Raw genomic sequence first — 25,190 nt, 5'->3', positions numbered from 1 at the left:
GCTAGGGTAGCCTCACCAATCCCAGATTGCAGGCAAATCTTAGAGATAGCACCCACCCTGGACAGTCACTGATTTCTCTTTATTCTCTTGGCCCTCTGTCCCTCTTGCTCGTCTCTCTCAAGAAATGATTCTCAAACCCCATTTCCCGTCCCATCCCCTCAGCCACCCATTCCTTTCCTTCCATCTGCCTCCTCTCATTATTTTATTCCTCCTTCTGAGTGAAATTCAATAATTTTTCTTGGGTCTTTCTTCTTGTTTAGCCTCTTTGGTTCCTTAGATCTTAGTGTTTGAATTCTGTACTTTATGGCTAATACCCTCTTTTAAGTGAGTATGTACATGTTATTTTGGGACTCAGTTACCTCATTCAGAACAATACTTTCTCATTCCATCTACTCCACTGCATCTTCACAATGTCCTTATTTTTCATAACTGTGTAGTATTCCATAGTGTAAATGAACCACATTTTCTGTAGCCATTCTTTGGTTGAGGGGCTTCTGGGTTATTTCTATTTTCTGCTCATTATGAAGAAAGCAGTTAGAACATTATGGAGCACATGTCCTTGCGGTATGGCAGAGGTTTTTTCAGATATAAGGCCAGGAGTAGTATAGCTGGGTCTTTAGGAAGAATATTCCCCATTTTCTCAGAATACACTGGATAGATATGCAAAGTCATTATTCGAATTTGATCTTCCCCCAGCAAATGTTATTTGTATCCTGATATTTATCTGCTTCCTCAAAGGAGGTTGCCCCTGACTAGTCCTCTTTCATGGATTAAGGAGATCGCATATGAACCTTCTGTCCCTTTTAACTGTTCTTTAAATGTTAAAGCCTATGACAGTGAGCCAGAGGGGAAAGTTGATACTGGAGTACTGAGGGTGTGGTTAGGTAGAGAGTCAGAAGAGGGTAAGAGAGGTATAGTTTATTACTATATAATAATTTAATATACTAACATAATATATTAGTATCAATTATATTTTATTATGATATAAATATATAATAATATAATGTATTAATAAAATATGACTATATTATTTATTTTAATAATAATATTCTTTAATATGTTAATATAGTATATTATTAATTATATTATTATAATGATTGTACATATCACTTTAATATATTAATTTATTATAATAATATTTTATATATGTGTATATATATATGTATTTATATACAATATAAATATATATGTGTTTATATATATACTGCATGGTATGCAACATCCACAAAGTTAACTCCAGGTGGAGCTCGCACGTTAATGTGAAATGCTGAGGGCAGAATATTTTTTTTTCAGTTCAGTTTGCTTATATAGTGGATCACTTTGATGGGTTTTCATAGATTGATCCACTCCTGCAGCCTCAGGAGGTAGCCTACATGATGGCACTGAATGGCGGTTTTGATATGCCCTTGGATTTTATTTTCGAGCATTTTACCTAGTATTTTTTCCACCAATGTTGGTAAGGGAAATTCTTCTGAAATTCTTTCTTTGTTGTGTCGTTTGTGATTTATGTGTCAGGGCGACACTGGTGTCATGGAATCATTTTGGCGTTTTCCTCCTGTTTCTGTTTTTTTTGGTGTAGGTTGAGAATTCTTTGAAAACCTGGTAGGAGTCTGCACTCAAACAATCTGGCCCTTGGGCTCTTTCAGTAGGGAAACTTAATTACTGTTTGTGTCTCATTAGGTGTTGTAGAGCTATTTACAGAGTTTATCTTACCTAAATTTACCTGTGGTCAGTGCAATCAGTCTACACAATCATCCACTTTAAAGTGAGAACTAATGATTATGTGACTTTCATCATTGTACATTGATACGGCTCCCTGTTCATTTCTGAATTTGTTATTTGGATGCTCTCTCCTCCTATTACATTATCTGTCTGAGGATTTGTCTGTCGGATTGATGTTCCCAAGGAACCAGCTCTTGTTTTTTTGTTTTTTTTTTTGTTTTTTTTTTGTTTTTTTGATCTTTGTATTCTCTTTGTTTCTGATGGATCACCCTGAGTCTGATCATTTCTTGCTGTCTCCTCCTTTAATATGTATTTGCTTCTTTTTATTTTAGAGATCTAGGGTGTGCTGGGAAGTTGCTAGTGTGGGGTCTCTCCGGTTTCTTTATAAAAGCACCCTGTGCTGCATATGCAGGTAAGTTTGGAGAAGTTGTGCCTTCATTTTCATTAAATTCTAGGAGCACTTTTTGTTTTTCATCTCTTCCGTGAACTGGTGGATCTTAAGTTGCCAGCTATTGAATTTCAATGAGTTTATACACTTTTTCTTATTGTTGAAGTCCAGTTTTAATCCATGGTGATCTGAGAAGATCCAATGGTTAGTGCAGTATTTCTGTATCCATTGTGGCTTCTTTAGAGTGGGAGAACATGTTCATTTTAGGATAAGGTTCCATGAGGTACTGAAAAGAGAGTGTGTACTTTTGTGTTTGTGTGAACTATTCTGTAGATATCAGTGAGGTCAATTTTATTGAACCCCGTGTTTGTTAAATCATTTATTTATTTATTTTTTTAATTTCTGTCTCAATGGCCTGCCTTTGGTGAGATGGGACATTGATGTCACCCACTATTAATGTGTGAGGTTCGATGTGATATTTACGCTTTAGCAATATTTCTCTCACCAATATTTCTGCTTTTTGTCTTTGGCCTATATACATCCAGAATTGAGATGTCATTTTGGTGGATTTTTCCTCTGATGCATATGAAGTATCCTTCCCCGTCTCTTTTGATTACTTTTGGTAGAAAGTCTGATTTGCTGGATGTTAGAATGGCTACACCATCTTGTTTCTTGTGTCCATTAGGTTGGAAATCTTTTCCAACCCCTTGGTCTGAGGTTGTGTCTATCTTGGTTGCTGGATTGTGTTTCTTGAGTGCAACAGAAGGATAGATCCTGATTTTAAATCCGTTGTGTTAGCCTGTGTCCTTTTACTGTTGAGTAGAGGACATTAATGCTTAAAGGTATTAATGAGATGTTGCGGGAGCAGGGTTTTTTTTTTTTTTTTTTTTTTTTTTTTTGCTTGCTTGCATGTTTTTTTGGTTTTTGTGTTTTCGATTAGGATGTTTCAGTATGTATGTGAGTATTACATCTGTTCAGTAGGGTGCATGATTTTTTTTTGTTTGTATTTTTTTGTGTTTTTGGGGAGCTATTGGAGTATGCATGTGAATGTGAGATCCTTTCTGTAGGTTATGCTGTGTAATTATTAATTTCTAGGGGGAGGCAGAGATGTTTCAATTTCTGAAAATCCATCAATATAATTCACTATATAATGAAACTGAAAGAGAAAAATCACATGATAATCTCATTAGATATTTAAAAAGCTTGCAAAAATATTCCAACCCACCTTCATTTTAAAAGGGTGAGAGCAATCAGGGATACGAGTCCTATGCAGAAACATAATAGAGGCAATGGACAGCAGGCCGGTACCCAGCATCAACCTAAATGGAAAGAAATGTAAAGCAATTCCATTAAAGTCAAGGACAATGTAAGGCTGCACACTCTCCCTAATTAGTATAGTATTTGAAATTATATCTAGGGTAAAAGCATAGTTCAAATTTGGTTCTGAAATGGAGTATTGCCAAGGCCTGTGAAGGAGGAATGGCACAGAGCTTTAGAAATCCTGGGGTATGGCCCACTCTTCAGCACAGTCTCGTTGGACCTTGGTGAGTCATGAACCCCACGAGGATTTCAGGCAGAGTGGTGCTCAGTTATTGCACTCATCCTCTCTTAATCTAAGAAGTGCATGAAAATCCTCATGGAGCTTTCTACCACTCAGAGGGCAGTGCCATTGGCATTTGCAATAAGAGTGATACAGGTCTTTTAGCAATTGCCTCTGGGGTAGATCATTGCTTCTATCATTGCCCGAGGAAATGTAGAATGATTAGCGAGGACCACAACCCATTAAAAGCTTTTGGAAAAATAAAATTGTTTGTGAAGCTGGCTAAGATCTTTTCCCTACTGACTCTGATATAAAAAACAATGTATGGAACAATTTGTAGTTCGGAAAGGCTGGGATCTTTTAAGGTCAGGGATCAAGAACTATGGCGGCACAGGCTAATGGTGTGACTGTCACAAATGCTGGACTGTTGATGACTGCTTTCTGAACCAGTTTTACCCTCAGCTTCCTGATAGGATTTAATAAGGTTTGCCAATCACAGATGTGCATTCTGATCATTTAAAGCAGATATAACATTTTTATACAGATGTTTAGATTTCTGTTTCTAAAAGATTCTTACAAGTATCCTTTTAAGGATAAATAATACAATACTTTACCATTTCTCTGTGAATTCAAATTGCTTACTTATGAAGTTACGTTGACCTTGGGAGCAATTTGTTTTCTTTAGGTGTACTATATAATGTTTGTTCTAATACAGTACTGGGTATCACTTTTTTCATCACTAAGCAAGAGAAGAAAACTAGAATATGATCACATTTGTAATACAATATTCAATAAATTAAAGGTCTATAGGGAAAATACTGCCCGTTGCGAAACAGAGAAAACCTAGAAAATTGAACTGTATGTCACAGGAATAATCCTGGGAGTATAAATATTATCTAGAAGAATCACCTCCACTCCATCTTCCTAAATCTTTTCTACCCGTGACATGCCCCTGACTAACTTTCACCATTCAGAGCATGTAACCACTAATGAAGAAAAGAGAAGTATCTAACTTTATAGAGAGATGGAGTACGTAAATGTTTCCACTGTGACACAAGAGACTCTCCTGGAAAAGGCACTCTTGAAACTGGTCAATGTAAGGAAAGCTGTTCAGCATGTAGGCCATGGGCGTTCTAAGAGACATTATCATTAGGCCCTCTCTGAAAAATCTCTTGTAACCTAGAGAGCCCTAGCTACTTTTGTGAGGTCACAAGTGTTGTCCTGATAGCATCTGCCTCTCAGATATTTCTTCAGTACCCCTAGAGCTTACTAATTGGCCTTTAATTCAGAATAAACAGACATTTTTGAAGGGAGAACAAAGAGGATGAAGAAATCAGAGATGTTCAAAGAAAGCTTCCCTTCTGTTTTGGTATCAAAAAGGAAGAATTACCTGGTCCATTTGAGAGCTCAGTGAGTCCGGGGTAGGTGTTTAGTGGTTTCCCTGAAGAGACAGCCTTCATCTCAGCTTTCCACATATGGGAAAGAGGACATGGGTGCCTCTCAAAATCATCTGGACTTACCTGTTCTTATGGTTCCTGGAAGTCAGAGAGGTTATATCATTCATTTCTTTATTCCAAAAGCCAAGGGATGGAAAGGGCACAGTTGTTTTCCTGAGAGTGCATGGCCTTTATTCTTTTTGACAAGAAGAAAAGGGACTTAAAGAACACAGGAAGGACAAGTTTTATAACCCTAGCTCTGTGTAAACTCCTCCATGCTTTAGATTCCTATAGTGCAGTTTGTGCCTGACCCTGATATCTGGGATAGAGAAGAGCTTCTATTTTAAACATCATCATCTCAGTCCTTCAACTATTATTTCTATGACTGTCATTACCTGATAGTGACTCATTAGATTTCTGAGTCAATAGCTGTAACTAGCTGGTAGTTTTCTTTTCTTTTATTTCTTATATCTTTTATTTTTTACAAATTTTATTTCTTTTTTTAAAATGTATATTTATATATTTATATTTAAAATACTGTTTCCTTTTAGAATTTCCTCCCGTACGATCCCTAACAGGTCCCTCTCCACTTCTTCTATAAACCATCCCATTACTGTCCCTTCACATTCCCTTTAAATGCAAGTCAAACCAAGGGAGGACCAAGGGCTTAACCTTCCTTTGGTGCCCAACAAGGCCATCCTCTACTACAAATGCAGTTGGAGCCTTAGGTCTTTCCATTTTCCACCTTTGAATATTGGTCTCGTACCAGAAAGATCTGGTTCATTGGCATTTTTGTTCTTAAGGGTTGAAAGCCTTTTCAGCTCTTATTATCCTTTCTCAGAATCTACCAACTGGAACTCCATTTCCAGTTTACTGGTTTGCCATTGACATTCACATTTGTATTTGACATGCTCTAGCTTTGTATCTCAGGAAATATCTATATCTGTTTCCTGGCAGAATGCATTTCTTAGCTTCATCAATGTTATCCAGTTTTGGTGGTTGATATATATATATATATATATATATATATATATATATATATATATATATATATATACTTTAGGTGCTTCCTACACCTATTAGGTTAGGTGGAATGATTACATGGATTCTGCACAACTAGGTCAAGAATGTAGAGTTTGCAAATGAGTATATCAAAGAGACTCCCTCCTGTACTTATGAAGGTATTGAGTTGAGGTTTCACTATTCCTCAAGTCTTTCTTCCCCCTGCCCATGCTCCTGTTTCTTATATATGACATTAAGGAAGAATCATGGCAACACATCTAAAACCTTCAAGTCTGGCCATGGGAACACAGGAAGTAGATAGTGTAGTACAGATATCAAATGTGAATAGAGAAAAGAATTGTATACTCCATGTGGTCCTTTGCTTTATTGATGTTGGTAATTTTTGAATAACATAAGGATTTGGGAATTTATAATTGAAGTAGGTACACCATATTTACACTGTTATTCTCAGTCTATAGATGGGCCCACTTTGTTTCCAAAATCATAGCAGAGAATGGAATTTGAAAACAGAATTTTTGAGTACATATTCAGGAATATTTATAATGTCCCCTATGAAGGAATGTACAATAGGAAAGTGAAATACAATATTCATTCAACGAAAGGTGTGTAGGTAAAGTACTGGCCTTTATAAAATTAAGAAAACCTAGAAAATTGAACTGTATGTCACAGGAATTGACCTGGGAATAAAAATATTATCCAGAAGAATCTCCTCCACTCCAAGTTCCTAAATAATTTCTATCCATGCCATGCCCCTGACTCATTTTCTCCATTCAGAAGTCACTAGCTTTAGAGAGATGGAGAACGAAAGTTTCCACTGTGTCACAGGAGACATACCTAAATTGGCACCCTCAAAACTGGTTAATGTAAGGAAAGCTGTTTAGAGTCAGGCCATGGCAGTTCTCAGTGACAATATCATTAGGCTCTCCCTGAAAAATCTCTTGTATCCTTGAGAGCACTAGCTTCTTCTGTGATGTAATAAGTGTTGTCCTGACTGCAAATGCCTCTCAGATATTACTTCAGTACCTATAGGTTTTACTAATTGGCCTCAAATTCAGGGGAAACAGTCATTAGGGAGGGAGAACAAAGACGATGAAGAAATCAGAGATGGGGAGAACGAAGCTGGTCTTCTGTCTTGGTATAAAAGAAGGAAGAAATACATCATCCCTGAGAAATCTCACTGAAGCCTTGGTAGGAGTGGAATATGTAAGTTGAAGAGATAGAATTGATCTGATCCTTCCACACATGGGATCAGGAGCTGGGAGCCTCTCAGAAGAATCTGGACTTCCCTGCTTCTAATGGTTCCTGGAAGTCAGAGAGTTTATATCATTAATTTCTTTCTCCCAAAAGCCAGGTGTTTGGAAGGACACTGTTCTTTTCCTTAGAGCTCATGGATTTTTGTTCTTATTGCCCAGAAGAAAATGGTCCTAAGGAAGAAGTGAAAAATAAGTATACTTTCCTCAGCTCAGAGTAAACTCCTCAATTATTTGGATACTTATAGAGCAGTAAGTGTCTGATACTGGTATTTGGGAGAGAGAAGTGCTCCAAATTTGATCTTCATCATCTCAATCTTTCCACTAGTATTATTCTGACTATAAATCCCTGACAGGAACCCTTTGGATTACTGACTCAATAGGTCTGATTAGCTGCTAATTATCTTTTGTTTTTTTTTCCTTTTTTTTTAGCAAATTTTATACCTTTTTTTTTTGGTTCTTTTTTTCGGAGCTGGGGACCGAACCCAGGGCCATGCGCTTCCTAGGTAAGCGCTCTACCACTGATCTAAATCCCCAGCCCCGTATATACCTTTTTTAATTGGATATTTCTATATTTACATTTCAAATGTTATTTCCTTTCCCAGTTTCCTGTCCTTAATATTCCTAGCTGGTCCCCTTATCCTTATCTATAACCTTTACTGTGCTTTGACATTCCCTTTAACTAGGGAGAACCAAGGGCTTCTCCTTCCATTGATTATCAACATCGCCATACTATGCCACATATGCAGTTGGAGCCACAGGTCTGTACATAAACAGTCATGGAATATTGGTTTAATAGCAGAAAGTCCTGGTTAATTGAACTTGTTGTTCTTATGGTGGTTGAAAGCCCATTCAGCTCTTGTAATCCTTTCTCAACATCTACAAACAAGGGGTCTGTATTCAGTTCTCTGGTTTGCCACTAGCAATCACTTCTGTATTTGACATGCTCTAGCTGTGTCTCTCATGAAAGATCTAAAACCATTTATTGGCAGAATGCAATTTTATCTTCATCAATCTTATCTAGTTTTTGTGCCTGATATATATATATATATATATATATATATATATATATATATATGTATGTATATGTATATATACACACACATATATATATACATACATACATATATATATGAATACATACATACATATATATATATAAGTGAATACATACACACACATATATACATATATATACATATATATACATATATACATATATATACATTTATATACATACATATACATACATATACATATACATATACATATATATATATATATATATATATATATATATATATATATATACAATTTTGGTGGATCCTACAACTAGGAATTTTGGTTTAATATTTGGATGGATTCTGCATAACAAGGTGAAGACTATAGGATCCACAAGTGACAATTGCAAATAGACTCCCTCCTGTTTTTTATAACCTATTGAATTTGAGGTTTCATTGGACCACAAGCCATTCCTATCACTGCCCATCACTCAGAAACTGATGTGTGGCCTGAAGAAAGAATCATGGTAAAACATCCAAAACCCTCAAGCCTATCCCTGGGAACACAAGAAGGTAGATATTAGAGGACTGATATTTAATAGAACTTCAGAACCACATTCTATACTCCATGTTGTCCTTTGCTTTACTGATGTCTTGTAATTAATGGATAAAATATGGATTTGGGAGTTGATCATTAGAAGTAGGTACACAATATTTCCACTCTTATATTCACTCTATAGCTGAGCCACGTTTGATACCAAATTCATTGCAAAAAATGGAATTTGAAAAATGAAATTTTGAATACACATGCAGGAACATATATAATGTCCCCTGTAAATGAATTTACAATCAGAAAATATAAAACAATATTCACTCAATTAAAGTTCTGTAGGGAAAATACTGGCACCAGCGAAACAGGGAAAACCTAGGGAATTGAACTTTATGTCACAGGATTTGACCGGAGAATAAAATTAATCTCGAGAAGAATATCTTTCCTTCTGTGTTCCTAGATCTTTTCTACCCATGACAAGCCCCTGACTAACTTTCTTCATTCAGAGCATGTAATCACTAATAAAGCAGAGAGAAGGCTCTAGCTGTACAGAGATGTAGCATGTAAATGTTTCTACTGTGTCACAGGAGACACTACTGGAAAGTGCACAACCAAATCTGGTCAATGCAAGGAAGCTCTTGAGCAGGTAGGCTATGGCAGTTCCATCATCATTAGGCCCTCCTTGAAAATTCAATTGTGTCCTGGAGAGCCGTAGCTTCTTCTGTGATATCACAAGTTTTGTTTTGACAGCAACTACCTCCTTCCATATGTCTATGGTTTAGTAATTGGCATCTAATTCAGAGTACAGAGCGATTTGGGAGAGAGAACAAATAGGAAGAAGGGATCAGAGATGGGGATGAGGAAGCTGGCCTCTTGTCTTGGTATAAAAGTAAAGAAGAAATAAGTGGTTTTTGGAAAACACCCTGAGCAGATGGCTTTAGTTCTTTTGTTCTTCTATGGGTTAACCGAGCTCTTGGAGAAGTTGGTGAACATCCTAAAGACCTTTTGGCAGATGGTAAAGTTTCTAGATACCCCTTTTTGTATTTCAATGATCCTAGGGATTGTATGACTAAAGGTAATTGTTTTCTAGGACGAGTGCTAGAGCAAGATAGATTTTTAGGTGCTTTAAAAGACATGGAATTTTTCTGATATACTTGGACTAATGGCACAAGGTCTAAATGATTTTTTTTTCGATGTGGACTTTCCCTCAGACCTTTGGTAATATAAAAAAAAGGTTTTATATGTTTGAAGTCTAATTTGCACAATGACAAACCACTTTGAGCATGGAGAACACTTTCTGGAGCCCTAGAGAGGGGTGAAGAAATTCTCTTAAACCCTAGGGTAGACGGTGAACATGCCTTTTTTGTAGAAGGAGGAGTTACTTGAGCATCTTGGGACAATATGGAATGTCCAGCAAGTCCTTTCAAGGAATGACATCTTTGCAAAATTCCTTAATATTTTTTGGAAATTCCATGGCCCTTTGGACAGATGGAGAAGGTTAGGACTCACCTGAGGAGAAGATGTAGCTTTTGCTGTCTCTTTGGCTGCAGAAGATGGCACAAGATCCCTTTTGGCAGAAGGGGGATGTTTGAAACTATCTTCTTTAGAGGAAATTTCTCAAGACTACATCAGAAGGATCAAATCTTAACCTTTTTTTTATAGAAACTGGATGCCTGTGGTCCCCTTTGGTAGAGGGAGAATGTCGCCTCTTTATCCCCAGAGTGGACATGTTAAATAAATCTACTTAGGTATATGGGGATAGTTCTAAAACATGCTGTTCAGATGCAGTAGATCCTAAGACATCCTTCTCAGATGAGGAAGGTCTTAATGTACCGTGTATACGTGTAGAATCCTTACTGTGATATCAGAATGGAGGGTATGTATTAGAGCTACCTCTGAAAATGTGACCTCTCCCTGAGCATCATAGACATATTCTAGATATTGTTTTGTAACTGTGGACGTTCCAAGAGAATTTTTCTTCTGCTGGAGAAGTGGAAACCGACTTTCCTATAGAAGTGTCAGGTTCCCTAGCCTGCTTGAGAGGCAAAACAGGCTCTAAAGCCCCTTCAGAAGATGAGGTAAAATCCAGAGCTTTTGAGGTATTTGGCAGATGTTCTGGGTCTGCTTGTGGGTATAAAGAAGGAATGGCAATCTTTTCTGAATATTTGGAAGAGTGTGTAGCATCTTCTGTAGTTGGGGAAGATGGCTGATTTTGAGGAGATAAGGAAGTTCCTATAGCCTACTGTGGAATTTGTGGAGGTCGTATTCATTCTTTTACACTAATGGAATACAAGGAATCCCTTTCCTCAGTTGTTGAGGATGCTACAGACTCTGGTGTTCGCATTTCATGGTTCACATATGGTTGGGTCCATAACCTTCTCTACAGATGGAATCTGTCCTAGAATATCTTTTGTATATGTGTCACATCCACAAGACATTTCTAAAGATGTGGCTATGGGTAGACCTCCTTTTGTAGAAGTTTCTTGTCCCACAGTCTCTTTTTGAGATAGAGTAATACTCAGAGAATACTGCTCAGTTTTGGGAAGTTCTAGCATCTCTGATGTATATGTGGAAAATTTTGGAGCCTCTGATTTCAGTACAGAACGACTTAAAGTCCCCTGAGGAGGTAGGGGATATTTTATCTTCTCTGCACATTGTATAAATATGGAGTCTGCATGGCTCATTGACAGTGTGTTTTGATAAACTTGGCTTTTGTGGGCCTAATGGGATGTCAGGAGGGTCCCTTCAGTGGTAGAGGATATTTGAATAATTCTCTATTATATAGGGACATTTGAAGTACTGGGGGATATGATGAGGCTGCTAGAACATATTTTTTATGTGCAGAAGGCACAGGAGTTCCATCGGTGGATTCAGAAATTTCTACCACATCTTGCGTGGGTGTGGAACTCTCAAGAGCCCCTTCTGAAACTGTCAATGGTCCTTGATCTAATTGTGTACATGCAGAAAATTTTGTCTCTTCTTGGGCTGGTATGTGTGTTATGAGGTTCACTTGGGTATTTGTAACTGTATTTTGTACGCCTTGGATCATAAGTGATGATTTAAGCGCATTTTTAATAGTGGAGGACTTTGAATGTCCTCTTGGCTTAATAGGGTAGTTCTGCAATCCGCTTTGTCAGCAGAATCAGGTTTCAAACTCATTTTACCCGAAGCAGATTTCATAAGCACGTTGGTGGAGATAGGGCACATCTTTGACTGTCTTTGTGAATGGACAGAGCTCTCTGCCCTGCTTTGGCAGCTGGCAAAGGTATTAAAGTCTCTTCTGGAGAAGGGGCAGGACTTATTCCACTTGTGGAATATGAGAAATCACTGAGATTACCTTTAAGAGAAGAAGATTTCCAGCCCCCCTTTTTTTTTCTGATTGGGCCTGTTGTACCTCCCCTTAACCAGAGGCGTCTTCTCCAACAAAATTTGGAGGAGAACTGGAAAGACTGAGGACCTGTAAGATAGGGAGTGAACATTTGAAATCCTTTGGAAAGTCTGTGGGACAAGAGCTGAACACCCAGAAGAGTGTGCAATACTGAGACCTCAGCGAGGAGACCCTGCTACTTCTTCCCACATGTGCTCAGATCCCTAGCCCAAGAGGAAACTGCATAGTGCCACTGGACACATGAATATAGGAGCAGTCAATCTGCAGGAGCCCTGCAGTCCAAACTGCAGCTGAATCTGAACTTGTCCAAACAGTATTCTACACCCAAATGTCATGAGGGGTGGGGAAGTATTACACTGTCAGAGGGGCAGAAACCCATGAGAACTCTGCTCAAATTCCTGACTCAAGAAAAAAACACCTAGCTCCATCTGGGCCTCCTGTGCATAGGAACCTAGGAGCAGTAGGGTCAAGACACTTCTGGTTGCAGCCCTTATGGAAAGCTGAAAGTCAGCCCAACAAGTGAGTTCAGGCCTAAGAGAAGAGGTGATTCCAACTTTTCTGCTTGAAGCGAGCTCACTGGTTGACTCAGGACATGCAAAGGCAGAACTCCTCTGGGGTCAGGCATTTCCAGTTTCTAGCTGGCTCCTGAACCTTGCTGATTCCAGCACAAAGCTCCCTTCTCCTAGAAACTGTTGGAGAGAGAGCTGATCACCCAGGAGTGTGGGCAATACTGAGCATACAATGCACACAGACTACCACTTCTGCCCACAATTGCCCACATCTCTGGCCCAAGACAAAATTGCATAGTGACTCTGGAATAGAGGAGGAGTAATCTACTGGAGCACCATGTTCCAGACTGTGCCTGGATCGGAACTGACCTTGTCAAACAGCTCCCTGTACCCAAATCATGATGGTGGGGTAACTAGAGCCTCAGAGAAGCAGACACTCCTGGGAAATCAGAGGAGACTACTCTCTGCCCAGATTACTGACTCAAAAGGAAAACACCTTGTACCATCTGTGCCCCCTCCCCCCACAGAGGGACCTAGGAGAAGTATGGGAAGTTCCTTCTGGTTCCCGCCCACAGGGACAGCTGAAAGTAAGTGGACAGGAGCAACTACGTGCCTGAGAGCAGAATACTCTGTTCCCTTAACTGGGTAAAAGAAAACAGGAAAACAGGTCTACAGCAGCCCTGACACACGAGCCTACAGGACGGTCAAGCCACTGTCAGAAAGAGCAAGACAAGCTAATTCCAGAGACCACCTGATGGCCACAAGAAAGCACAGGAACACAAACAACAGAAACCAAGACTACTTGGGCTCAACAGAACCCAATTCTCCCATCAAAACAAACACTGGATATCTAAACACACCAGAAAAGGAAGATCTAAATTTAATTTCACATTTATCATGACGATGGAGGATGTTAAGAATAATAACTCCCTTAAGAAAATGCAGGACAATAGAAAAAACTGAAGTAAACAAATATAATGCAAGAAAGAGGGAACACAAAACTACCTTAAAGAACTACTTGAAAAACAGCATAACAGGAGAAGGAAATAAACAAAACCACCCAGGAGTTAAAAATGGAAATAGAAACAATAAAGTAAGCACAAGGAAGATAACCCTGGAAATGGAAAACCTAGGACAGAGACCAGGAGTCATAGAAGTGAGAATCACCAACAGGATAAAAGACATAGAAGACATAATCTAAGGAGCAGAAGAATCACACAACTGTCAAACATAATGTAAAACAGAAAAGACCTAGCTCAAAACATAAAGGATATCCAGGACACAATGAGAAGATCAAACCTAGTCTTAACAGGTATAGAAGAAAGTGAAGACTGTCAACATCAAGGGACAGTAATATCTTCAACAAAATTATAGAGTAAAACTTCCCTAATCTAAAGAAAGAGATGCCCATAAACATACACAAAGCCTACAGAACTCCAAATAGATTGGACCAGAAAAGGATATCCTCCCATCACATAATAGTCAAAACACCAAATGCACAAAACAAATAAAAATGTTAAAAACTGTAAGGAAAAATGTCAAGTAATATATAAAGACAAAGCTATCATAATTAAATCAGAATTCTTTCCAGATACTATGAAAGTCAGAAGATCATAGACAGATGTCATACAGACACTAAGAGAATAAAAACACCATCCCAGGGTACTGTATCCATCAAAACTCTCAATTAACAAAGACGGAGAATCCAAGATATCCCATGACAAAACGAAATTTACACAATACCTTTCTACATATCTAGTCTTACAAAGGACACTAACTGGCAAGACCGAACACAAGGATTAAAGTAAAACCATAGATAAAGCAAGAAATTAATCTTTTCACAACAACAAATAGAGAAGAGAAGCACACAAACATAAACTAACCTCCAATTATGAAAATAACAGAATGTGACCATCACTATTCCTTAATATCTCCAACATCAATAGACTCATTCCTCACTAAAAATACACAGATTGACACACAATATGTAATGAGGACCCAGCATTTTGCACTACAGGAAACACACTTCAGAGACAAAGACAGACACTACCTCAGAGTAAAAGGCTGGAAAACAATTTTCCAAGCAAATGGTCTGAAGAATATATAAAATCGACTTTCAACCAAAAGTCATCAAAAAGCATAAGGAAGGACACTTCATATTCGTCAAGGGAAAAATCCACCAAGATGAACTCAAAATCATAAATGTCTATGCTCCAATTACAAGGGCTCCTACATACACATAAGAAACCTTACTAAAGATCAAAGCACATATTGCACCGCAAAAAAAATAATAGTATAAGATTACAACACCCCATTCTCATCACTGGACAGATCACAGAATCAGAAATTAAACAGAGATATAGACAGACTAGCAGAAGGTATAAACCAAATGGACTTAACAGATATTTACAGAACATTCTATCCTAAAACAGAAAGATAAACCTTCTTCTCACAGCCTCCTGGCACTTTCTCCAACATTAATCATATAATCAGTCAAAAAGCAGGCCTCAAAGCATACAGAAAGATAGAAATAATCCAACGCATCCTATCATACCACCATGGGCTAAGGCTGTTCTTCAATACAAATTAGGAAAGAACGCCCACATATACATGGAAGTTGAACAATTTTTTTACTCAATGATAACTTGGTCAAGGAAGAAATAAAGGAAGAAATTAAAGACTTCTTAGAATTCACTGAAAATGAAGGTACAACACACCCAAACTCTTGGAACACAATGAAAGCTGTGCTAAGAGGAAAACTCATAGCTCTGAGTGCCTGCAGAAAGAAACAGGAGAGAGCATACATCAGCAGCTTGACAGCACACCTAAAAGCTCTAGAACAAAAAGAAGCAAATACATGTAGGAGTAGTAGAAGGCAGAAAATAATCAAATTCAGGGCTGTAATCAACCAAGTAGAAAAAAAGGGACCATACAAAGAATCAACAGAACCAATACCTGATTCTCTGAAAAAATCAACAGGATATATTAACCCAAAGCTAGACTAAGCAGAGGATACAGAGAGTGTGTCCAAATTAACAAAATCAAATATTAAAAAGGGAGACAGAACAGCAGAATCAGAGGAAATTAAAAAAAATTGCTGTACTACAAAAGTCTAGGTTCAAAAAACTTGAAAATCTGGAAAAAAAAAGACAATTTTCCAGACAAATACAAGATACCAAACCTAAATCAGGAAAAGATAAACCATTTAAACAACCCATAACTCCCAAAGGAATACAAGCAATCATCAAAACTCTCCCACCCAAAAAGAGTCCAGGATTAGATGGGTTTAGTGCAGAAATCCATCCAAAATTCATTGAAAAATTCATAACTATACTGTCCAAACTATTCCATAAAATTGAAACAGATGGAGTACTACCAAATTGCTTTCATGAAGTCACAATTACTCTTATAACTAAAACAAAGAAAGACTCAACAAAGAAAGATAACTCAGACCAATTTCTCTTATCAATATCAACACAAAAATACTCAATGAAATTCTTGCAAACCTATTCATACAACACATTAAACAATCATCTACTATGTTTAAGTAGGATTCATCCCAGGCTTGCAGGGATACTTTAATATACAGAAAACAAACACCATAATTCACTATATAAACTCCAAGATAAAAACCACATGATCCTTTCATTAGATGCTGAGAAAGATTTTGACAAAATTCAACATCACTTCATGAAAAAAGTCCTGGAAAGCACAGGAATTTAAGGCCCACACCTAAACATATACAGCAAATCCGTAACTAACATTAAACTAAGTGGAGAGAAACTTAAAGCAATCACACTGAAATCAGGGACTGAACAAGGGTGCCCACTCTCTCACAACTTATTCAATATAGTTCTAGACATCTTAGTCAGAGCAAGCAGACACTGAAGGAGGTCAAAGGGATATAGATTGGAAAAGAAGAAGTTAAAATAGCACTGTTTGTAGTTGATATGATTGTATACTTAGTGACCTCAAACATTCCACAAGAGAATTACTAAGCCTGATAAACATTTCAGCAAAGTGGCTGAGTATAAAAATAACTCTGCACAAAGCTAAACAAGCAGAGAAAGAAAGTAGGGATATGACACCGTTCACAATAGCCCCAAATAATATAAAATGTCTTGGGGTGACATTATCCAAGTAAGTAAAAAATATGAGCATATGAGCAGAACCTCAAGTCTCTGAAGAAAGTGAAGGAGATTTCAGAAGATGGAAAGATCTCCCATGTTCATGGACTGGCAGGATTAATACAGTAAAAATGGCCATTATATTAAACGCAACCTACATATTCATTCCAATCCCCATCAAAATTCCAATCCAATTCGTCAAAGATTTAGACAGAACATTCATTAATTCATCTGTAATAAAAAAAAACACAGAATAGCTAAAACTGTCCTCAACAATAAAAGGACTTCCATGGGAATCACTATCCCTAAACTCAAGCAGTATTACAGGGCAACAGTGATAAAAAAAAAAACAAAAAAAAACAAAACTGTATGGCGTTGTGACAGAGGCAGGCAAATAAACCAGTCGAATAGAATTGAAGACCCAGAAATGAACCCCTACAACCATGGTCACTTAATTTTTGAGAAAGAAGTCAAAACCATCCAATGGAAAAAAAGACAGCATTTTCAGCATGTGGTGCTGGTTCAACTGTGGGTCAGTATGTAAAAGATTGCAGATCAATCCATTCTTACTGCCCTGTAGAAAGCATAAGTACAACTGGATCAAGGACCTCCACTTCAAACCAGATACACTCCAACAAATAGAAGACAAAGTGTGGAAACATGTCAAACACATGGGCACTGGAGAAAATTTTCTGAACAAAACACCAAAGGCTCATGTTCTAAGATGAAGAATCAACAAATGTGATCTTAAAAAAACTGAAAAACTTCTGTAAGGTCCAGGACACTGTTGTTAGGATAAAATGGAAACCAATAGATTGGAAAAAGATCTTTACCAATCCTACAACTGATAGACAGCTTATATCCAAAATATACAAAGAACACATGAAGTGAGACTACAGGGAGACAAATAACCATTTGAAAAATGGGGTTCAAAGCAAAACAGAGAATTCACAACTGAAGAATATCAATTGGCAGAGAAATACCTAAAGAAATATTCAACAACTATAGTATAAGGGAAATGCAAATCAAAACAACCCTGATATTCCACCTCACACCAGTGAGAATGTCTAAGATCAAAAACTCAGGTGAGAGCAAATGCTGGAGAGGATGTGGAGAAAGAGGAACACTCCTCCATTGTTGGTGGGATTGCAGACTGATATAACCATTCTGGAAATCAGTGTAGAGGTTCCTCAGAAAATTGGACATTGAGTTATCTGAAGACACAGCTACACCTATCTTGCGCATATACCCAAAAGATGCCCCAATATATAACAAAGACATGAGCACCACTATGTTCATAGTAGCCTTATTTATAATAGCCAGAAGCTGAAAGAACCCAGATGATCTTCCACAGAGGAATGAATACAGGAAATATGGCACATCTAACCAATGGAATGTCATTAAGAGATACATTGAAATGCTAGCACTCTATACAACAGGGTTTTAGAGTCCCTTAGTGAGAGAATGGTCTTTTACAGCAAGGTCTTCATTATCAGACTTTGATTTAACCCATCTACCAATGAAGTGAAATTATCCCAGACATAAAATAGTGCCTCTCCAGAAACAGCTTTTATCCACAAATACGCATCTACTTCTATTTCATAATTGTCATGTTTATATGGGTTTAGGATACAAAATGTTCTGATTTATTAATGATATTTAAGTATTATTTGGGGTAATTTTGAAATTTTCAAAGGAACAAACCTATTTTATGATTGTATTCCATACTACTTGTAATTTGATCTTGAAGAATTTCATGAAAACTGAAGTATCGAAAATGTATATCTTCCCATTGAAAATTTGTAACATCAATCATGTGAAACTCCCGCTGAACCTCAGTGTATTGATTTCTCTGAAAGCATTTATAGACTCTCCTACTGCATTATTGCAACTCTACAGAAGCTTCACTCCCATAGTGGCAGTTCCAGATCAGATGTAAACAAACAATTTTCTTTGCCTTGGAAAAGATTTAAAATATTTTCATTAACTTTTTATATGAAACTAGTAAGGATTTTGAGAAAAGGGGGCAGACAGGCCCCAGAAAGTATGTTCTTAAAATTCTTTTCTTAAAATTAGACTTTTTCATGCAATATATTTGAATTATGATTACTCTACCCTCTATTCCCCCCTTCTATTCCTCTCCTATCATCTGTATCTACATCCTTCTGACTCTCAAAACAAACCATCATCTAAGGGATAAAAATAAAATGAAAGTTAATGAATTGGAGTAGAACAAAACAAGCATATAGAAAAGAGCCAAAACAAGGGTCAAGAATCAGATACAGACACGGAGACCCAGACTTCCATTCACACACTCTGGAATTCCATGGAAACATAAAACCAGGAAAAATATATACACAAAACATACAGAGAAAAAATTAATAGATAAATAAACATAAAACAAAATGAAAAAGACATTCTGAAGAAAAAGTCCTGACCCATTATGAGACAAGGATCCTCCAAAGATGATGTTCAGTTCCCTTAGTGCTTTATACGCAGTCTACCCTTAAAATTAGTTTGTGTACCCAGTGATATTCCCTTGGAGAAAACTAAGTTTTCATTTTCACATGATTATCCAATGGAGATAATTTCCAAATTAGAGATAAGGTCATATGCAGGCCTTGGGTTCTTTCAAGGGCGTATTAATAGGTAAGGAGATCTGTGAGGTGCTGTCCACTGAGCATGATACAATTGTGGCCCTCCAGAACTCAAAATACTTACATCTATCTGAACAGACCCTATATAATATTGACACTGCCTATTCAAAAGAACTAAGTGAAGGGCTGGAGAAGAGAGAATGATGTAGCCATGGGTGTCTTACTTCATGAAAAAAGATTTTAAGAGACTAAAATTTACTATGAGTTGGTGTCTCAAAGTAACACCAGAAATTACATTGTTAACGTCTCACTAACACAACTGCCTAAACAACAGCAGAGGAAGAGAGGGAATGGGGAAGAATGGAAGTTTAGTTCTCTTTCTGTTTAAATTCCTTCTTCCTCTTCTTCTTCTTCTTCTTCTTCTTCTTCTTCTTCTTCTTCTTCTTCTTCTTCTTCTTCTTCTTCTCCTCCTCCTTCTTCTTCATCTTCATCTCCTTTTCCTCCGTCTCCTCCTCCTTGTCTTCCTCCTGTTCCTCCTTCTTCTTCTTCCTCTTCTGCTTCTTCCTGCTCTTCTTCCTCCTCCTCAATCTCTTCTTCTTCCTGTTCTCCTTCCTCCTCCTCCTCCTCCTCCTCCTCCTCCTCCTCCTCCTCCTCCTCCTCCTCCTCCTCCTCCTCCTCCTCCTTCTTCTTCTTCTTCTTCTTCTTCTTCTTCTTCTTCTTCTTCTTCTTCTTCTTCTTCTTCTTCTTCTTCTTCTTCTTCTTCTCCTTCTCCTCTCCCTCTGGTTTGATGTGTAGGTCCTTGATTCACTTTGACTTAGGCTTTGTACATGGTCATAAATGAGATAATTTGCATTCTTCTTCATGCTGATTTCCAGTTGAACCAGAAATATTTTTGGAAAATGCTATGTTTCTGCCTTTGAATGGTTTTTATCTACTTTTCCAAATATCAAATGATAGGTGTGTGGGTTCATTTCTGTGTCTTCACTTCTATTCCACTGGTCTATCCATCTGTGTCTTTACCAATACCATGCAGTATTTATCACTATTGCTCTGTAATACTGCTTGAGTTCAAGGGTGATGATTCCCCCAGAAGTTCTTTTCTTGTGGAGGATAGTTTAAGCTCTTCTAGTTTTTTCTTATTCTAAATAAATTTGGAAATTTCTCTTTTTATCTCTATTAAAGAAGTGAGTAGGAATTTTGATGGAGATTGCATTGAATGTGTAAAATTAAATTGATTGGCAAAATGGTCATCTTTACTATATTAATCCTGTCTATCCATGAGCATGTAAGCTCTTTCTATCTTCTGAGATAGTATTCAATTTCTTTCTTCAGATACTTGATCTTTTGTCATACAGATCATTCACTTGCTTGAATAAACTTAAACCAAGATATTTTATATTATTTGGGACTATTGTGAAGTGTGTGATTTCAATATTTTCTTTCTCAGCCTGTTTATCCATTGAGGAGAGGAAGGCTACTGGTATGTTTGAGTTAATTTTATACCCTGACACTTTGATGAAGTTATTTATCAGGTTAAGAAGTTCTCTGGTGGTACTTTTGGGTCACTTAAGTATATACTATCATATCATCTGCAAATGGTGATATTTTGATATCTTCCCTTCCAATTTGTGTCAGTTTGACCCCCTTGTGGTCTGGTTTCTCTGACTATAACATGGAGTCCTGTTTTGAATGAGTAGGGAGAGAGTGGGCAGCCTTGTCTAGTCCCTGATTTTAGTGGGATTGCTTCAAGTTTCTTTCCATTTAGTTTGATGTTAGCTACAGGTTTCCTGTATATTTCTTACACTATATTTTGATATGAGCCTTCAGTTCGTGATTTTGCCAGGACTTTTATTCACATGGGTTGTTGAATTTTGTCAAATGCTTTCTCACCATCTAATGAAATGACCTTGCGCTCCTTATCTTTGAGTTTGTTTACATGATGGATTACATTTATGAATTTTCCTATATTAAACCATCCTTCCATCCCTTGGTTCAAGTCTACTTGATCATGATGGATGATTTTTTTTGATGTGTTGTAATATTCGGATTGCAAGAATTTTATTGAGAATTTTTTCATCAATATCCCTAAGGGAAATTGGTCTGAAGTCCTCTTTCTGTGCTGAGTCTTTGTGTGGGCTAGGTATAAGAGTAATTGTGGATTCATATAAGGAATGTGGTTGTGCTCCATCTGTTTCAATTTTGTGGAAGAGTTTGGACAGTATTAGTATGAGGTTATCTTCCATTCTCATTTCCCTGCTTTCCCTATACCTAATTCCTGCAAAGGCCACTCCCTTCCCAACCTCCCCTCTCATTCAGTTTCCTCTCTCCTGCCATTCTCCTCAATATCAATTCTGCTAACTGCATTTTAAAGTCAATATTTAGGAAAAAACACTGAGAAAGTATAGGAAGTATCCCATAAGCAATTGTGGTTGATGTTTTGTCAAGATATGAACATATTTAATTTAATAGTTGTCAAAATTACTACATATACTGTTAGAAGAGACACTGTCTTCATTACCTTCAACATGAAGGAAAACCATTTATATATTCTTTTAAGTTATACAAGGGCATCTGTTAAATGAGTAACACACATCACACAACTTTATTACTTTGAAAGCTCTCTTTATTGCATATATTTACACAATGAAAAGTACAAAGGCTTAAACTCATGTGAGTGTACTTTGTTTCAAATTAACGTTTAGATATACAGGTTGATGACAACAGCCATCTCAGACTCAGAGGTGTTAAATACATAAGGGCATCATCTATTACCTTACCTTTCTTCTTTCCTTTATTCCTGATTAAGACTCATCTCATTTGCAGCCCCTGCTGTGAGAGATGGATCAGAAAATGCCTGAGAGTCCACAAACCAGAATCCATCTATAGGAAAGAAAAAAGACTACATCTACAAATAGTACACGCACTCAAAACTTGTTTGTAGATCTTAACACTTGAAATAAAATGCAAAAAGAAACCCATTTTCTAGGATATTACAATATACAGGAAATGGTACCTGTAGGAAGCATTCTCAGGGGATTTTAAACTTCTGCACCTAAGAATGAAACTGCCTCCATGAAGGTGAAGATTTTTTTCTTTGGCAAGAAAGTCAGTCTGTCTCTTGACAGTTGTGCAGTCTGTTCATCACTAGAGCAACGGTGATGCTTTATGAATGTGAATAGATAAACACATACCAGTTTTCACTTCTTCAAATAATTTCAAGAAGAACCTGAAAGAGAATATATAATGTTCCACAGATGAAATATGGGAATTTAAATTAGCCAGCATAAATATGTTGTTAAAATTTCTGCCTTTATTAATTTTGACTATTTCTGCTATGAATAATAAGATGGTTATGTAATGTCTACCAATCCCCAAAGCCTGAAACATTGTGGAAAACTGTCTTATTTCTCCCCAACTTGGTTTTTGATCACCCTACTTTTCATTGCCCATCTAAATTCTCTGTTTCTCATGTAGATCTGAGGACTATGTGAGGATGTCACTCTCATGTAGAAGACCAAGGAACTTTCTGTACTTGCATGTATTTACTCATGGGAGCATGCAAATAAATCTTTCAGTTTCAAGAACAAAATCGTGGCTGTCCAAGACCCACATGAAACAATATCTTTCTTTGTGCCATCAATGAACTTTAGCACACTGGTAACAACACAGATAACAATATAATGGAATAGTCCTGTAATAATAATAATAGTGATGATGATGATGATGATGATGATGATGATGATGATGGAAAAATCCCCTCGAGGGATCACGTTATAAGGAAAATAAATGTTGAGATGTGTTTTTTTAAGTGATATTGTATCCAGGAAAGCAATTTTCAATAGGACAGACTCCTCTCACATGAAAATCACTCAAACTGTCATGGCTTCACAGAGAGAGTTGAGAACCAGAGTGGTCTTTTAGGACAAGAGAAAGATTCGCCAACATTCTATAAAGAAAAGCAATCCAGATATTCTGTGTGAGGATGGTTAGCTTATGCATGGCTAACACACACAACATATACACAAACACACAAACGCACACACCGACACATATGTATGTACACACACACAGATACACAGAGACACACAGAAAGAGACATAGACAGTTAGACAAACAGACATTCACACAGAGAGACTGACAGTAACAGACAAACACACAGACACAGACACACATAAACAGACACAAACACACAGACACACACACATATTCAGAAGCACAGACACAGAGACGATAACCAATATACAGATACACACACAGACACAGACAGACACACACACACACAAACACACTTATGTACACACACACACACATACACACACACACACACACACACACACACACACACACACACACACTCATCTCTTGTCTCCTACCTAGAGTGTCCAGGTGCATAAAACGTGTGAAAGGATGAAGTGGACCCAGGAAACAGTTAGTCAGCAGAATATTGGTCTGCGTGCAAGTGAATTTTGGTGTCTTCCAAGGATTTCAGTGTCACAGCTCTGTTAGAAGGTATTCAGGGACACGCTATGGTTGTGTGCATATAATTTACTCAGGGTCAAAAGGGCTAAACGAACCTTGGAGAGCAGGAAGGGATTTTTGTGTGCACTTACATCAGTTGCAGGCTTAAGGTACCAGGAAGTCCTCTATTGCTATATCTTTATAATCTCTGACCCAGCATCGGTCTGTTGTTCAGTGATCTCCATTTTACCTACTCAGAAATCGACTCCACTGAATGTGCCCCATACCCAACCCTGAGGTCCTACTTGCTCGATTTCAAAGGATTGCAGGTTCATGTTCTGCATTCTCTGTCAGAATAAATCCTCAGGAACGTGGCCCTCTAGACATCATGAATTAACCAGTGCTTCCATCGAGTTTCTGCATTAACCCGTATGTCCTCTATTTCTGGCCGGTTCTCTCTACACCCCGCTATCCCTCCATCTTCCCCTCTGAACTTCTGCTCCTGTCCTCAGTCGCACTCACTCACTCACAGAACCTGTTCCAGTTTTTCCTTTCAGATAGGTCGATGCTTTTCTTCTCAAGGTGCCTTCTCCTTTCCTTTGTCCTCTCTGCATTTGTGGATTGTAGATGGAATATGATTTATCTCACAGCCGATACCATTCATAGGTAAACGCCTGCCATGTTTGTGTCTCTAGGTCTCATTTCCCTCTTGGGCTGATTTTTTTTTCTAGTTTCATCTATTTTCTCTTTGGCTTCAGGATATCATGCCTCGACCACTATGATGTCATTCCCCCACCCCTATGATGTCATGCCCCACCCCCATGATGTCATGCCTTGGCCCCTTGTTAGAATGGTTGTATATATTCACCAGGTAACATTCTGAATTCTGCCCTGTCACCAGACTCCTCCAGGCACCCACCATTTACAGTTCTTCCTCCTATCCTCTCCCCTTCTACTCTTATTGAGTAGAGGACCCCTCTGGGTACACCCCGTCTCCTGGCACATAAAGTCTCTGCAGGACTAGACTCATCGTCTCCCACTAGGTCCTGAAAACGCAGCCCGGGTAGGAGAACAGGATCCACAGACAGGCGACGGGTTTACTGAACTCATGTGAGAACCATTGTGCTCCTCTACCTCTCTCAGTCCTTCCCTCAGCTCTTTAGTGAGACTCACTGAGCACTGTCTGATATCAAGCCCTGTG

The 25,190-nt window shown here is 37.8% G+C and overlaps 1 long non-coding RNA gene across 1 annotated transcript in view; it reads left to right on the top strand.

The window, feature by feature from the left end:
* Positions 1-6,298: 6,298 nt before the first annotated feature.
* LOC134484769 (uncharacterized) overlaps positions 6,299-25,190 on the top strand; it is a 40,184-nt gene continuing 21,292 nt past the window's right edge. The window contains exon 1 of the long non-coding RNA NR_190878.1: positions 6,299-7,312. This is a non-coding gene — a long non-coding RNA (uncharacterized LOC134484769). The remainder of the gene's footprint in view (positions 7,313-25,190) is intronic.

The sequence above is a fragment of the Rattus norvegicus genome, chromosome Y (genome assembly GCF_021556685.1).
Source record: "Rattus norvegicus strain SHRSP/BbbUtx chromosome Y, alternate assembly SHRSP_T2T, whole genome shotgun sequence".
Lineage (NCBI taxonomy): Eukaryota > Metazoa > Chordata > Mammalia > Rodentia > Muridae > Rattus > Rattus norvegicus.
Note: the sequence above shows the minus strand (reverse complement) of the source record. Positions and strands in the feature narration are given on the sequence as shown.